This window comes from Palaemon carinicauda, unplaced genomic scaffold (assembly GCF_036898095.1).
Source record: "Palaemon carinicauda isolate YSFRI2023 unplaced genomic scaffold, ASM3689809v2 scaffold80, whole genome shotgun sequence".
NCBI classification, from domain to species: Eukaryota; Metazoa; Arthropoda; class Malacostraca; order Decapoda; family Palaemonidae; genus Palaemon; species Palaemon carinicauda.
In genome coordinates this window covers 22,962-39,287 of record NW_027172094.1, presented here as the reverse complement: position 1 = coordinate 39,287, position 16,326 = coordinate 22,962, and the positions used below count along the sequence as shown (strand labels likewise).

Here is a 16,326-nt window from a genome sequence, read left to right as displayed (position 1 = left end):
AGCTTAATCTCCAATAATAGATCGATATTTATATAAAGAAAGTACACCAATAGGACAAATATTTTCTTAAAAATAATATATTTTCTTTTTCATTATGAAAATTAAGTACTTTTGCTCAGTAAGTTAGTACAGTAGTTTCTTACATAACTTGTTAGAAAAAAGAAAATGGATCTACATATTTTGCAAGTCATTCCTTGTAGAGTTTACGTCATATTTCTGGCGGAAGTGCGTTGGCAATCCAAATGACTTCCCATTAGCGTTTTATCTTGTAATCTTTTTACAGTATTCCCATCATCGAAACACTGAGTAACGATATCTAGCGTTTTTGTAGTTGTATCGTTAGTTATGACAATAGTACAACTTACCATAAATTTAAGAAAAAAGTCTGATGACGACATATTCTAGCAGAAGGCGAGTGGCAAATCAAGTGATTTCCTTCCAATATTTTACTATTCCCATAATTGGAACATCAAGTAATGATAAAAAGAGAAAGAGAGAGAGAGAGAGTGTGAGTGTGTGTGTATGTGTATGTGTATGTGTGTGTCATTTACTGATAGAACTTTGTAAACGTTAGTGATGTTTTAGTAATTTTTGGTTATCTTTATTATTCCACTTGTGATAGGATAAGTATCCATACATTCATTGAAAAAGAACTACTGTACTGATAGTGTATTTACATTATTACTGTACATTGTACTGTATATGAAACTGTTAAACTTGGTGTTCGATTTCATTAGCTCAGACAGACGAGTTTGAGAGTACATTATCACATTTTGAAAAATTACGACTTGTAAAAAGATAATTCTGCTTCATCAAAGAAATTTTCACTATTGTTTTCAATTTCAGGTGCATTTCAACCATCGACTATTAGCAACCTTTTTTTTTACTCAACGGTATCAGTGTGTTGGTAGGTACAAACAAGTGTTTTGTTACTCTACAAAGCATGATGGGGAGATGAATTTTGTGTTATCTTGTACTGAAGCTGTTTAAAAAATGTACATTTACCTCGGAAAAGTAGTATGAACTAAGATACCACGAGAGAAAGCACGGGAATGTAGTGCAGTACAGTGGGTTGTCTAGTTTGTTAATCAACCTCAGATAGGTAATGGTCAGCGAGTTGGTAGGTTATTAGTTGACCCACAAAAGGGGAGCCAGCATTCACGGATTCTTGCTAATCCCCGCGATTAAGAAGGGCTGACTCTATAGCCAGTCTTCCGGATGTTGTCCTGTCTTTTGCCTCTGCTATTCATGAGCAATTTTATACCTCTAAATGTTTTATTTTCTATATAAAGCTATATAAAAATTATAAAAGGTATAAAGTTCTAAATGCTTGCAGCAGCACAAATACTTGATCTGCTATTATTATCAGTAACATTATTAATATGTTATTTTTCAATATTAAACTTACCCGGTGATCGTATAGCTGTCAGCTCTGCTGCCCGACAGAAAAACCTAAGGACGAAATACGCCAGCGATCGCTATACAGGTGGGGGTGTACATCAACAGCGCCATCTGTCGAGCAGGTACTCAAGTACTCGATGTCAACACAGAACCAATTTTCTCTCTGTGGTGCCACCGGCAAGACCTATTGAATACGCTGTTGTTTTCTGGATTGATTTTCACGTTATTTGGTGAAGTATTCATTTCTGGTTATTAGCTATCGCTGTGCAGAAGTTATCTTCAATACTTCCTTGCATTCTTTTTTGGATTTTGGATTATTTGTTGACGACTTGGATAGATTTTGAATTCCCCCCTTTGACTAATTCAAGATGTCTGACCCTTCTCAAGTCCCCAAGTACAGGAAGTGTAGCGCTAGGGACTGTTCAAGGCGTCTTCCGAAGGCCTCTATCGATCCGCACACCGTTTGTTCCAATTGTAGGGGTAAAGCCTGTCAATTGGAAGATCGATGTGAGGAATGCGTTGGGCTTTCGGAATTCGGGTTTCAAGAATTCCTGAAATATGCACGTAGGCTAGAGAAGGATAGGATCAGGAGGAGTTCGTCTCGCTCAATTGATTTTGCCTCTCCCCATGCCCCTCAACCTATTCCTTCCCCTGTAGTGGTTGCACCCGACCCCCCTGCTAGCTCTCATCAACCTTCAATGGCAGATATGATGCGTGCCATCCAGGCTCTAGGTGAGAGAGTCGAGTCATTGGCGAATGACCGCAATCAACTCATGGCTGACGTCAGGGAGTTGAAAGGTAAAAGTGCAGTGGGAAGTGAAGTGAGTGTCAGTGCAGTGAAAAGTGTCAGTGTTACGCATGAGGGTGTGTCTGTTCGTGCCTGTCGTCCTCCCAGTCCGGGACCTCTTGCAAGCTCCCAAGCCCAGGGGAGAAGCAATGTCGTACGACCAAAGGGTTCGACAGGCTTTAATCAGCGGACAGACGTTCCCTCTGTGGTTTCGGACGTATCTTTCCTAGATCGTCCCACCCACAAGAAGACGAGTGAGCCCGTTCATTCCTCGTCTGCGGAAGAGGTTTCTCGACAGAAACGATGGACCAAGGTCTCACGGCCTCTTAAACGTAAGGTCCCTTCCGAGCAAGTCCAACGGCCCAGGTGTAGCCACTGGGTCAGTTCGGACTCGCTGCAGTCCTCCGACGACTGCACACCTCCTAAGAGAGGCAAAGTGGTACCGCAACAGGCAGTAACTCCGTCTGTTGCTGCACCCGCTGTTATAGACCCTAAGTCACAACAGACAGTAACTCCGTCTGTTGCCGCACCCGCTTTTGTAGACCCTAAGTGGTCTTTGCTGCAGTCTATGCAGACTCAGTTAGCTGCTGTTATGCAGGAGTTTCGTGCGGAGAAGGTTGACGCTGCACCCGTTAGCCTACAACCTGCCACGGTTGTGCGCCCAGCAGACGCTGAGGCTGCCTGCTCCCACTCTCCAGCAGTGAGAGCTCCTCCACCCATGCGCAGTCGACCCTGCCAGACGCATGCTGACGTTCACAGACGCACGGAACCCTCCGTTGCCGTTCGTGAGCTACCACAACAACAGGAGGGTGGAGTTAAGCTGCCGTGTTTTGACGCGGTGCGTCAGCCTCCGCATCCCACGGTGGTCTCCGCTATCCTTCCACAGTCGGGAGTAGACGCTTTGCGCACCCACTCAGCTTTGGTTGTTGCCAGTTCTCAGACTGACCAACAGTGGCAGGACGTTGGGTCCAGTGCAGCCACGCATGCACCCGTGCTGCCGGACTCAGCCGTCCAGCTTTTACCTACTCCATTGCCTCTTCCTCCTCAACATTCAGACGATGGAATCTCTGATGATGACGAAGCTGCACATCTTGACGACCAACACTCGGACATCGAAGAACCCAAGACCACGCCTTCCTCCTTAGACTTTAGGAAAGTGCTTGCGCTGTTCAAGGATTTATATCCGGATCAGTTTGTGTCTGCAGCACCACGCTCGCCTCCCTCTGAGTTCGCTTTAGGCATGCAGTCAGCAGCACCTGCCTTTACGAAGCTCGTACTCGCTCGCTCGTCCAAGAGAGCTTTAAGGGTACTGGGAGAGTGGTTGCAGTCCAAGAAGCAACTTGGGAAGACATCCTTCATGTTTCCCCCGGTCAAGCTTGCTTCCAGATCTAGCGTCTGGTATGCCACGGGAGAAGTTCTCGGCTTGGGAGTTCCTGCCTCTGCCCAGGGCGACTTCTCAAGTCTGGTAGACTCTCCCCGCAGGCTGGCTATGAGACGCTCCAAGATTTGCTGGACTCCTTCGGATATGGACCATCTTATGAAGGGAGTTTTCCGTGCATTCGAAGTCTTTAACTTCTTGGACTGGTGTTTGGGAGCGTTGAGCAGGAAGACCTCCCCTTCTGATAAGGAAACTTCCATGCTCATTATGTCCTGCATGGACAAAGCCATACGGGATGGTTCTAGTGAGCTTGCGGCTTCTTTCGTGTCTGGGGTCCTCAAGAAGCGGGATCACCTTTGCTCCTTCTTGTCAGCTGGAGTCACCCCATGTCAAAAGTCGGAGCTTATGTTTGCTCCACTCTGGAAGTGTCTCTTCCCTGAAGAGTTGATCAAGGAGATTGCTGCCTCCTTGATCCAGAAAGACACCCATGACCTGGTGGCGTCATCCGCACGCAAAGCCACCCCTTTGCCCTCCGTGCCTAGACCCAGGATGGACACTCCAGCGTCAAGGTTCATTCCGCCCTTTCGTGGCAGAGCCTCCAGCAGAGGAGGTGCTCGTGCCGGAAGTCAACGTGGGAGCAAGAAGAAGGGTTCCAAGTCCTCTAGAGGCAGAGTCTGACTGCCACCTTCTTCAGACAGCAGTGGGAGCCAGGCTCAAGAACTACTGGCAGGCCTGGGAGAACAGGGGCGCAGACGCACAGTCTGTGAAGTTACTCAGGGAGGGGTACAAGATTCCATTCTTGCGCAAGCCCCCTCTAGCAACAACTCCCATCGACCTCTCTCCCAGGTACAGAGAGGAGGACAAGAGACTAGCTTTACAGCAAGAGGTGTCTCTCTTACTAGAAAAGGGAGCGGTAGTCATAGTCCGGGACCATCAATCCCCGGGCTTCTACAACCGCCTCTTCTTAGTGCCGAAGAAGACAGGAGGGTGGAGACCGGTGCTAGACGTCAGTGCTCTGAATGTCTTTGTCACAAAGCAGACGTTCACCATGGAGACGACAAAGTCGGTTCTAGCATCGATCAGGAAGGAAGACTGGATGGTCTCGTTAGACCTAAAGGACGCTTACTTTCACGTCCCCATCCACCCAGATTCCCAACCTTTTCTAAGGTTCGTTTTCGGGAAGGTTGTATACCAGTTCCAAGCCCTGTGCTTTGGCCTAAGCACGGCACCTCTAGTTTTTACCAAACTGATGAGGAATATTGCCAAATTCCTGCATTTAGCAAACATCAGAGCCTCCCTCTATTTGGACGACTGGCTTTTAAGAGCTGCGTCAAGTCGTCGCTGTCTGGAGAATCTACAGTGGACTCTGGATCTGACCAAGGAATTGGGTCTCCTGGTCAATATAGAAAAGTCCCAACTCGTCCCATCCCAAACTATAGTATACCTAGGAATGGAGATTCAGAGTCAAGCTTTTCGGGCTTTTCCGTCGGCCCCCAGAATCAGTCAAGCCCAAGAATGCATCCAGTCCATGCTGAAGAAGGACCGATGTTCAGTCAGACAGTGGATGAGTCTGATAGGGACGCTTTCATCACTGGACCAGTTCATCGCGTTAGGGAGACTCCACCTCCGCCCCCTTCAATTTCACTTAGCTGCTCACTGGAGAAAGGACAAGACGCTAGAAGCGGTCTCGGTTCCTATTTCCGAGAAGATGAAGTCATCACTGACTTGGTGGAAGAACAACATTCTCCTCAGGGAGGGTCTGCCACTGGCTGTTCAGACCCCCGACCACCTTCTCTTCTCGGACGCATCGGACACGGGCTGGGGTGCGACATTGGACGGTCGGGAATGCTCGGGCACGTGGAATGCGGTTCAAAGCGAGTTGCACATCAACTGCAAGGAGCTACTGGCAGTTCATCTGGCCTTGAGAAGCTTCAAGTCCCTCCTTCTAGGCAAGGTGGTGGAGGTGAACTCCGACAACACCACAGCCTTGGCGTACATCTCCAAGCAAGGAGGGACTCATTCGATGACGTTGTACGAGTTCGCAAGGGACCTCCTCACCTGGTCAAGAGATCGAAACATATCCCTAGTAACGAGGTTCATTCAAGGCGACATGAATGTCCTGGCAGACCGCCTCAGCCGGAAGGGTCAAATCATCCCAACAGAGTGGACCCTTCACAAGAATGTATGCAACAGACTATGGGCCTTGTGGGGCCAGCCCACCATAGATCTGTTCGCAACCTCGATGACCAAGAGGCTCCCAATTTATTGTTCACTGATTCCGGACCCAGCAGCAGTTCACATAGATGCCTTTCTTCTGGATTGGTCCCATCTAGACCTTTATGCGTTCCCCCCGTTCAAGATTGTCAACAGAGTACTGCAGAAGTTCGCCTCTCACGAAGGGACCAGGTTGACGTTGGTTGCTCCCCTCTGGCCCGCGAGAGAATGGTTCACCGAGGTACTGCAATGGCTAGTAGACGTTCCCAGAACACTTCCTCTAAGAGTGGACCTTCTGCGTCAGCCGCATGTAAAGAAGGTACACCCAAGCCTCCACGCTCTTCGTCTGACTGCCTTCAGACTATCGAAAGACTCTCGAGAGCTAGAGGCTTTTCGAAGGAGGCAGCCAGAGCGATTGCTAGAGCTTGGAGGACATCCACTCTCAAAGTCTACCAGTCGAAGTGGGAAGTCTTCCGAAGCTGGTGCAAGTCTAAATCAGTATCCTCAACCAGTACCTCTGTAACTCAGATAGCTGACTTCCTTTTATACCTAAGGAAGGAAAGATCCCTTTCAGCTCCCACGATCAAGGGTTACAGAAGCATGTTGGCAGCAGTCTTCCGTCACAGAGGCTTAGATCTTTCCAACAACAAAGATCTACAGGACCTCCTTAAGTCTTTTGAGACCTCGAAGGAGCGTCGGTTGGCCACACCAGGTTGGAACTTAGACGTGGTACTAAGATTCCTTATGTCAGCAAGGTTCGAACCACTTCAATCAGCCTCTTTAAAAGATCTCACTTTGAAAACTCTTTTCCTCGTCTGCTTAGCAACAGCTAAAAGAGTCAGTGAGATACACGCCTTCAGCAGGAACATTGGATTTACATCTGAAACGGCTACATGTTCCTTACAGCTTGGTTTTTTAGCCAAAACGAACTTCCTTCTCGTCCTTGGCCCAAATCGTTCGATATTCCAAGCCTTGCTAATTTGGTTGGAAATGAACTAGAAAGAGTACTATGCCCGGTAAGAGCTCTTAAGTACTATTTGAGACGTACTAAGCCATTACGTGGACAATCAGAAGCTTTATGGTGCGCCATTAAGAAACCTTCTTTACCAATGTCGAAGAATGCAGTTTCTTATTATATCAGACTTTTGATTCGAGAAGCTCATTCCCATCTGAATGAGGAGGACCATGCTTTGCTGAAGGTAAGGACACATGAAGTTAGAGCTGTCGCAACTTCAGTGGCCTTCAAACAAAACAGATCTCTGCAGAGTGTAATGGATGCAACCTATTGGAGAAGCAAGTCAGTGTTCGCATCATTTTACCTTAAAGATGTCCAGTCTCTTTACGAGAACTGCTACACCCTGGGACCATTCGTAGCAGCGAGTGCAGTAGTGGGTGAGGGCTCAACCACTACATTCCCCTAATCCCATAACCTTTTTAATCTTTCTCTTGAAATGCTTTTTATTGTTGTTTTTGGGTTGTCCGGAAGGCTAAGAAGCCTTTCGCATCCTGGTTGATTTGGCGGGTGGTCAAATTCTTTCTTGAGAAGCGCCTAGATTAGAGGTTTTGATGAGGTCCTTTAGTATGGGTTGCAACCCTTCATACTTCAGCTCCTAGGAGTCGCTCAGCATCCTATGAGGATCGCGAGGCTCAGTAAGGAAGACGTACTTAAAAAAGGCAGAGTAATTGTTCAAGTCGACTTCCTTACCAGGTGCTTATTAATTTTATGTTTGTTATTTTGAATAACTGCTAAAATGAAATACGAAATACTTAGCTCTTAATGTTAACATATATGCTGGTCTCTACCCACCCCCCTGGGTGTGAATCAGCTATATGATCACCGGGTAAGTTTAATATTGAAAAATGTTATTTTCATTAGTAAAATAAATTTTTGAATATACTTACCCGGTGATCATAAATTAAAGGACCCACCCTTCCTCCCCAATAGAGACCCAGTGGGCCGAGGAGAAAATTGGTTCTGTGTTGACATCGAGTACTTGAGTACCTGCTCGACAGATGGCGCTGTTGATGTACACCCCCACCTGTATAGCGATCGCTGGCGTATTTCGTCCTTAGGTTTTTCTGTCGGGCAGCAGAGCTGACAGCTATATGATCACCGGGTAAGTATATTAAAAAAATTTATTTTACTAATGAAAATAACATTTTTATTAATAAAATAAATTTTTGAATATACTTACCCGGTGATCATATAAGCTGCAACTCTGTTGCTCGACAGAAAAACCTACGGTCAAAATACGCCAGCGATCGCTATGCAGGTGGGGGTGTACATCAACAGCGCCATCTGTCGAGCAGGTACTTAGTACTCCAAGTAAACAAAGAACCAATTTTCTCCTCGGTCCACTGGGTCTCTATTGGGGAGGAAGGGAGGGTCCTTTAATATATGATCACCGGGTAAGTATATTCAAAAATTTATTTTATTAATAAAGATAACATTTTTCAATATTAAACTTAGCCGGTGATCATATAAGCTGATTCACACCCAGGGGGGTGGGTAGAGACCAGCATTACATGTTTACATTATTATGAGCTAAGTATTTTGTATTTCATTTTAGCAGTTATTCAAAATAACAAACATAAAATAAATAAGTACCTGGTAAGGAAGTCGACTTGAACAATTACTCTGCCTTTTTAAGTACGTCTTCCTTACGGAGCCTCGCGATCCTCTTAGGATGCTGAGCGACCCCTAGGATCTGAAGTATCAAGGGTTGCAACCCATACAACAGGACCTCATCAAAACCTCTAATCTAGGCGCTTCTCAAGAAAAGAATTTGACCACCCGCCAAATCAAGTAGGATGCGAAAGGCTTCTTAGCCTTCCGGACAACCCAAAAACAATAATAAAACATTTCAAGAGAAAGATTAAAAAGGTTATGGAATTAGGGAATTGTAGTGGTTGAGCCCTCACCCACTACTGCACTCGTTGCTACGAATGGTCCCAGAGTGTAGCAGTTCTCGTAAAGAGACTGGACATTCTTAAGATAAAAAGACGCGAACACTGATTTGCTTTTCCAATAGGTTGCGTCGATTATACTTTGCAGAGATCTATTTTGTTTAAAGGCCACGGAAGTTGCGACAGCTCTAACTTCGTGTGTCCTTACCTTCAGCAAAGCTTGGTCTTCCTCATTCAGATGGGAATGAGCTTCTCGTATTAACAGTCTGATAAAATAGGATAAAGCATTCTTTGATATAGGCAAAGATGGATTCTTAACTGAACACCATAAAGCTTCAGACGGGCCTCGTAAAGGTTTTTAAATAGAACTTAAGAGCTCTTACAGGACATAAGACTCTTTCTAGTTCATTTCCAACCATACGATAAGTTGGAATATCGAACGATATTGGTCAACGCCGAGAAGGCAGCTCGTGTTTGGCTAGAAAACCAAGTTGTAGAACATGTAGCCGTTTCGGATGAGAATCCGATGTTCTTGCTGAAGGCATGAATCTCACTGACTCTTTTAGCTGTGGCTAAGCATACCAGGAAAAGAGTCTTTAAGGTGAGATCTTTCAGGGAGGCTGATTGTAGCGGTTCGAACCTGTCTGACATAAGGAATCTTAGTACCACGTCTAAATTCCAACCAGGTGTAGCCAAACGACGCTCCTTCGTGGTCTCAAAAGACTTAAGGAGGTCCTGTAGATCTTTATTGTTGGAAAGATCTAAGCCTCTGTGACGGAAGACTGATGCCAACATGCTTCTGTAACCCTTGATAGTGGGAGCTGAAAGAGATCGTTCTTTCCTCAGATATAAGAGAAAGTCGGCTATTTGAGTTACAGAGGTACTGGTCGAGGATACGGATACTGACTTGCACCAGTTTCGGAAGATTTCCCACTTCGATTGGTAGACTCTAAGGGTGGATGTTCTCCTTGCTCTAGCAATCGCTCTGGCTGCCTCCTTCGAAAAGCCTCTAGCTCTCGAGAGTCTTTCGATAGTCTGAAGGCAATCAGACGAAGAGCGTGGAGGCCTTGGTGTACCTTCTTTACGCGTGGCTGACGTAGAAGGTCCACCCTTAGGGGAAGTGTTCTGGGAACGTCTACTAGCCATCGAAGTACCTCGGTGAACCATTCTCTCGCGGGCCAGAGGGAAGCAACTAGCGTCAACCTTGTCCCTTCGTGAGAGGCGAACTTCTGCAGTACCTTGTTGACAATCTTGAACGGAGGGAATGCATATAGATCTAGATGTGACCAATCTAGTAGAAAGGCATCTATATGAACTGCTGCTGGGTCCGGGATTGGTGAGCAAAATATTGGGAGCCTCTTGGTCATCGAGGTTGCGAAGAGATCTATGGTTGGCTGGCCCCAGGTGGCCCAAAGTCTCTTGCATACATCCTTGTGGAGGGTCCATTCTGTTGGAATTATTTGTCCCTTCCGACTGAGACAATCTGCCATGACATTCAAGTTGCCTTGGATGAACCTCGTTATTAGTGATCTGTGTAGACCTTTTGACCAGGTGAGGAGGTCCCTTGCGATCTCGTACAATGTCAGAGAGTAGGTCCCTCCTTGCTTGGAGATGTACGCCAAAGCCGTGGTGTTGTCCGAGTTCACCTCCACCACTTTGCCTTGAAGGAGAGACCTGAAGCTTTTCCAGGTCAGACGTACTGCCAGTAGCTCCTTGCAGTTGAAATGCATTGTCCTTTGACTAGAGTTCCATAATCCCGAGCATTCCCTACCGTCTAATGTCGCACCCCAGCCTACGTCCGAGAAGAGAACGTGGTTGGGAGTCTGAACAGTCAGGGGAAGACCCTCTCTAAGGTTGATATAGTCCTTTCACCAAGTCAGACAAGACTTTATCTTTCCGGAAACCGGGATCGAGACCGCTTCTAGCGTCTTGTCCTTTTTCCAGTGAAAAGCTAGATGGTATAGAAGAGGACGGAGGTGTAGTCTTCCTAGTGACACAAATTGATCCACGGATGACAGTGTCCCTACCAGACTCATCCACAGCCTGACTGGGCAGCGTTCCTTCTTCAGCATCTTCTGGATGGATAGCAGGGCTGGGGGCTGATCGTCTTGTTCAGCAACGTCCTCATCAGAGGGTTCCTCATCCGAAACTGATGAGGAAACGGCAACGGAGTGGGCAACGTCTGACTCGCTGAATCCGGTCGCACTGGTGGATGCGTGACGGAGCCGGACGCAATATCATGGCACTGCTGCACAGTCTGTGAACTGTCAACAACCATGGGTGCGCGAGGAAGTACAGCGTCAACCCGAAACTGTCTAGACTGTCTGGGTTGTGCAGTCAACACCCTACCGGGTTGCTGAGGTTGACGCACTGCGTCACAACAAGTCACCTCTGCTGGTTGTTGAACGTCCTGAACGTCAATAACCACCTCCGAGCGTCGCTTAACGTCAACGTGCGACTGGCAACCCACACTGGGTCGCATCGGTGGAGGAACCACCTCAACTGGCAGACGCGAGTAGGTTACCTCAGCGTCAACAGGGCGCACAACCGACCGGTTGGAAGGTTGTTGGCCAGAAGGAGGAACCACCTCAACTGGCAGACGCGAGTAGGTTACCTCAGCGTCAACAGGGCGCACAACCGACCGGTTGGAAGGTTGTTGGCCAGAAGGAGGAACCACCTCAACTGGCAGACGCGAGTAGGTTACCTCAGCGTCAACAGGGCGCACAACCGACCGGTTGGAAGGTTGTTGGCCAGAAGGTTCTTCTCCGCATTTAAGTCCTCTATCAAGGACGCAAGCTTGGACTGCATGGCTTGCAGCAAAGCCCATTTAGGGTCTACGGGAGCAGGTGTGGCAACAGACGGGGTTAGCGACTGAGGCGGAACCGTTTACCATCCCTGAAAGCCTAGTTATGTGTGACATAATAGTACAGCAAAACTTCAAAGGCTTGACAAAAGCTGAGAAGTTGTCCTGTAAACAACCTGGAGCGTCTCCTGGCTAGGCGCCAGGGCGAGTCTACCAGAAATGACAAGTCTATCTGGGCAGAGGCATGAACTCTCAAGCCGAGAACTTCTCTCGTGTCCTATCAGACTCTCGCTCTATAAGCCAGTTTAAAAGAAGGGAAATCAAAGGCTGTATCCCTAAAACTCCTCCTGGTGCAAAAACCAGTCGCCTAGCCAACGTAACGCTCTCTAGGAGAGCGAGAGAGCACTAGCTTAAAAACAATGGCTTCGAAGTAGCTAGGCCTAGTGTAAGTTCTGACGTTTAGGCGAATGAGGAGCAGCAGTTACAAGATCCGGACGAAGATCCTTAAAAAATCATCATGATTTAATTAAAGTCCATAGGAGGCTAAGCAGCTTAAGGCTCCTCTCCAAATGACAGAGTCCTCAAGGGAATATCAGTAGGAGGGAGAACAGCACTTTCTCATCTACAGGAACCTTGTCCGATAAAAGCTAGGTTATCTCAGTGAGTCTCTCACTGGTGCATTAGTAGCAGACCAGAAGGCAACGTCATGTAACTGCTTGACAGTCTGTGAACTGTCAACAACTGAACTGTCAACCACAACAGGTGCGTGAGGACATACAGTGTTCACTCGAGACTGCTTTGACTGTCTATACTGAGCAGTCAAAACAACTCTAGAATGCGGAGGTTGACGCACCGCGTCAAAACAAATCAACTTAGACTGTTGTTGTACCTCGCGAACGTCAACGGAAGGTTCCGTGCGTTACTGAACGTCAACATGCGGCTGGCAGGGTACACTGGAACGCATGGGTGGCGGGACTCTCTCAGCTGGAGTGCGGCAGAAGGTCGCCTCAGCGTCCACAGGACGCACAACCGTGTTGGTTGTAGGCTAGAGGTTAGTGCAGTGTCAACCTTCTCCGCACGAAAGTTCGCATCAATGATGTTAACTGAGACTGCATGGTCTGCAGCAAAGACCACTTAGGGTCTACAGGAGCAGGTGCGGCAACAGACGGTGTGACTGCCTGATGCGGTACCGCTTTGCCTCTCTTAGGAGGTGAGCAGTCGTCGGAAGACTGCAGCGAGTCCGAACTGACCCAGTGGCTACAACTGGGCCGTTGGACTTGCGCGGAAGGGACCGACTTGCGCTTAATAAGCTGCGAGACCTTGGTCCATGGTTTCTTACGAGAAACCTCTTCCGCAGACGAGAAATAAATGGGCTCTCTCGTCTTTGTGTGGGTGGGGCGATCTTGGGTAGATACGCCCGAAACCACGGAGGGAAACGTCTGTTCGTTGATCAAGGCCTGACGAACCCATAAGTCGTTCGACATTACTTCTCCCCTGGGCTTGGGAGCTTGCAAGAGGTCCCGGACTAGGTGAACGACAGGCACGAACAGACGAACCCTCGGACGCAACACTGTAACACTTTGCGCATATCACTTTATCGATTTTCTGTTTTGCACTTATTTCACTGAAATCGAAACTTTTACTGATTTCTACCTGAAACACGCAATTCTACCCTTCATTAAAAGGTAGTAATTGCGAAATCAGTCGTATAATGCAGCTCATTAATACTAGCAAAAAACAGAAAACATATATAAAGATAAAAAATTCAGTGGCTGGGAAAGAGACTAAACACTAGTTCAAATAAACTACGTTTACAATCTCTCACCGCACATAGCCTGGGGACAAGAATAAAACCCTAGAAACGTTTTACCTTCTTCCCCGTACAGCGACTAGGGAGGAGAGTAACACGAGAACGTTACCCGCTTGAACGGAACGTTTTCTCTCCTCTCTCTCCCTCCGTCTCTATCTCTCTCTCTCTTTCTCTCTTGATTTCGCACCTAAGAGAAGAGCCCAATTATATATCGTCAAAATAACATGTTATTTGACTAAAGGAAAAAACTGAAAGGTTTTCCAAATAAAAAGTTCCTTTAATTTAGAATTTAAAACATTTAAGCTAAGAAAGAATGAACGAAACGTCAGAATCGATTTACTCTTACTGCAAAGTGAAACCGTGATACACTCTCTCTCTATCGTAACGATAGAGCGCATGTTGAACGTCCTGAACGTCAACAACTGCGTAGTCTAAAAAACTAAACGTTAGTTCATCTTTGAAAACAGTACGAAGACTATCAAAGAAATTCTTTCATAAAACATTAAATTTAAAAAGTTTTAAATTCTTTAAAGGCTAAATACGATATAACGGGCTCAACGTTGATTAACTTCGGTTCCAAGTTAGGACCGCCTACTATCAGGAAAGGTCGCATATAACAAAACATAAAAATTTATTTTTATATGTTTATAATAAATGGAAAGTTAATCGAAGAGGCCTAATAAAGGCGGAGAGATATAAAATATATAGATCTATAACGTGTTAAGCAAAATTACTAAAAACCTAAACACACTTCCGTCTAAGGGAAGGGTCGGCCATTTAAAAGTGAAAGAGAGTCCATACTCTCTTTGTCACCATAATTAAATCTATCCAAAACGAGTTCAAGTTTTGAGATGAAGATAAAACACCTGCATAGCGAAAGCTCAAAACTAGAATAGTGTACTTCACCAAATAGTTGTGAAAACAAATCCAGTTAGTAACAGCGTATTAGTAGGTCTTGCCGGTAGCCCGACAGAGAGAAAATTGGTTCTTTGTTTACTTGGAGTACTAAGTACCTGCTCGACAGATGGCGCTGTTGATGTACACCCCCACCTGCATAGCGATCGCTGGCGTATTTTGACCGTAGGTTTTTCTGTCGAGCAACAGAGTTGCAGCTTATATGATCACCGGCTAAGTTTAATATTGAAAAATTATGATTACTCTTATCATTGTTATTGTCTTTACCAGTATTGCCCACATGGCAAAAAGTAATTTATTTTCCTTTTTATTTTCAGGTTTGGAAAAGATGAAGTCCCTTAGAAAGGAATGGGTTCGAGGTATGTGACGAGTAAAGTTTTCTCCAACTAATTATTCAAGATTATGCTCAAAGCACTTCAAGTATGAAGATTTTGATAGATCGTTTATGCTGTAAAGGTTCAATAGCAAAGAATCATTTTCCCCTCATCCCAAGAAGGAGAATCTCAAAAGAAAGCCACCAAAAGACAAGCATTTTGTGGATACTGAAGAAGCCGTGGAATTTGCAATTGAAAATTAATCAAGTGAAACAGATTCTTTGAAAAGAAGATTCAGTGATGCGTAGGAGAAGGTGATTTCCTTGAAAAAGAAAATAGAATTATTGTAAGAATCCAAGCGGTAAGGTAATTTACAGTATTATATCGGACTTAAGAAAATTCTCTAATATGCCTAACAAGTTTGAGCTTACTAAAGAAGTGTGCAAGAAAACTGGTAAACCTTTAACGTGTTTGTTTTTAATAGTCTAAATAGAAATGAAACAACAAATCAAGTGGGATCGCAAGAGGTCTTGTGGTTTGTTGATATGGGTACTGAATTTAGTGATGAACGTGTTCCAGTTGCAAGAGAAGCACTTGTGTTGATGGAGAACTCAATGAATGACTTGGAAATTCCCAAAAGGCTATTTTCTGATAAGTGGACTGAGCACAGTTGACATGTTAATTTGTTAAATGTTTGGCTAAGTTGCATTCAGTGGGCATAAAAATGATCTCCTTAACTTTTGATAGGCTATCAATGAAATCTGCTATGGTCAAGGGACTTAGTTCTAGTGTAGATTCTGTAAATATAAAATCTTCATTTCCTCATCCATTGACTGGAACAATCTGTATATTTTTTTTACCTACGCCATGGGCTTTTTATTGTGCGAGCCTATGGGGTAGGTAAAAAAAAACTGGAGATAAGTACCACCGCGGCCAATGAGAAGAGGAAAAAAAAAACATTGTGATTGTTTACCCAACATTTAGAATTTAATTTCTAATAGTAGGCAACAGCATCGGGATGGCCAAGAACAATGCAATATCTATTGAATAAAAATAATACCTATCTCTACACCCAGCTAGTCTTAGCTCTCCCTGTACAGTGTGTATCCATTTACTGTGGTAAAAAATTACAGATATATTTTAAGTAAACTGGATTTTGATTAAACTGGTGTTTCACTTAACTATATCCAATAATAATGCATGTAATATTCACATTTTAGCATCATATTTATAACTAAAAACATAGCGAATTATAATCTCATTCATTGTTTACAGTACATTCAAATCAGCTGATCAAATTGGCGTAGTCCGTCGTCAACCTATATTCAGGATATTATCCCACTGATATGACCATTCACTTTCACAGAATTACCTCACTGATATAACCTATCATGCATATTAGTATGATATCTCCTTCATATTATTATTGTCCTTCACTTATTATTATCACATCCTTAATCCTTTCCCCAATTCCTTCCAAAATCCCTTTCGTACATTTGCTTTGCTCTCCCACACACACACATCTACAACGAATCATTCCAACTCTTTTTGATTCTCATTATTTTTTGCGATTTAATTCATCTCTTTTCTAGCATTCATTCGTCATTTTTATCATATTAATCTTTCTAAACCTCTTTCTTATCCCTCATTCCTCGTATCCCCATTTCTATTTTTCATTCCTTCTGGGATTTCCAAAATTCATTGATTTCGCTAATTTATTTAAATCAGGGTAGATTTAGTGGAGGTAATGTGCAAGGAGAATGAACTTCACTACCGCCTCCCACTGTTTCGTCTCTT

The 16,326-nt window shown here is 45.1% G+C and overlaps 1 long non-coding RNA gene across 2 annotated transcripts in view; it reads left to right on the top strand.

The window, feature by feature from the left end:
• The window catches only part of LOC137637513 (uncharacterized), a 49,472-nt gene extending 33,778 nt beyond the window's left edge, over positions 1–15,694 (top strand). For both annotated transcript variants that reach the window (XR_011043678.1, XR_011043677.1), the window contains one exon: positions 14,533–15,694. This is a non-coding gene — a long non-coding RNA (uncharacterized lncRNA). The remainder of the gene's footprint in view (positions 1–14,532) is intronic.
• Positions 15,695–16,326: the final 632 nt, after the last annotated feature.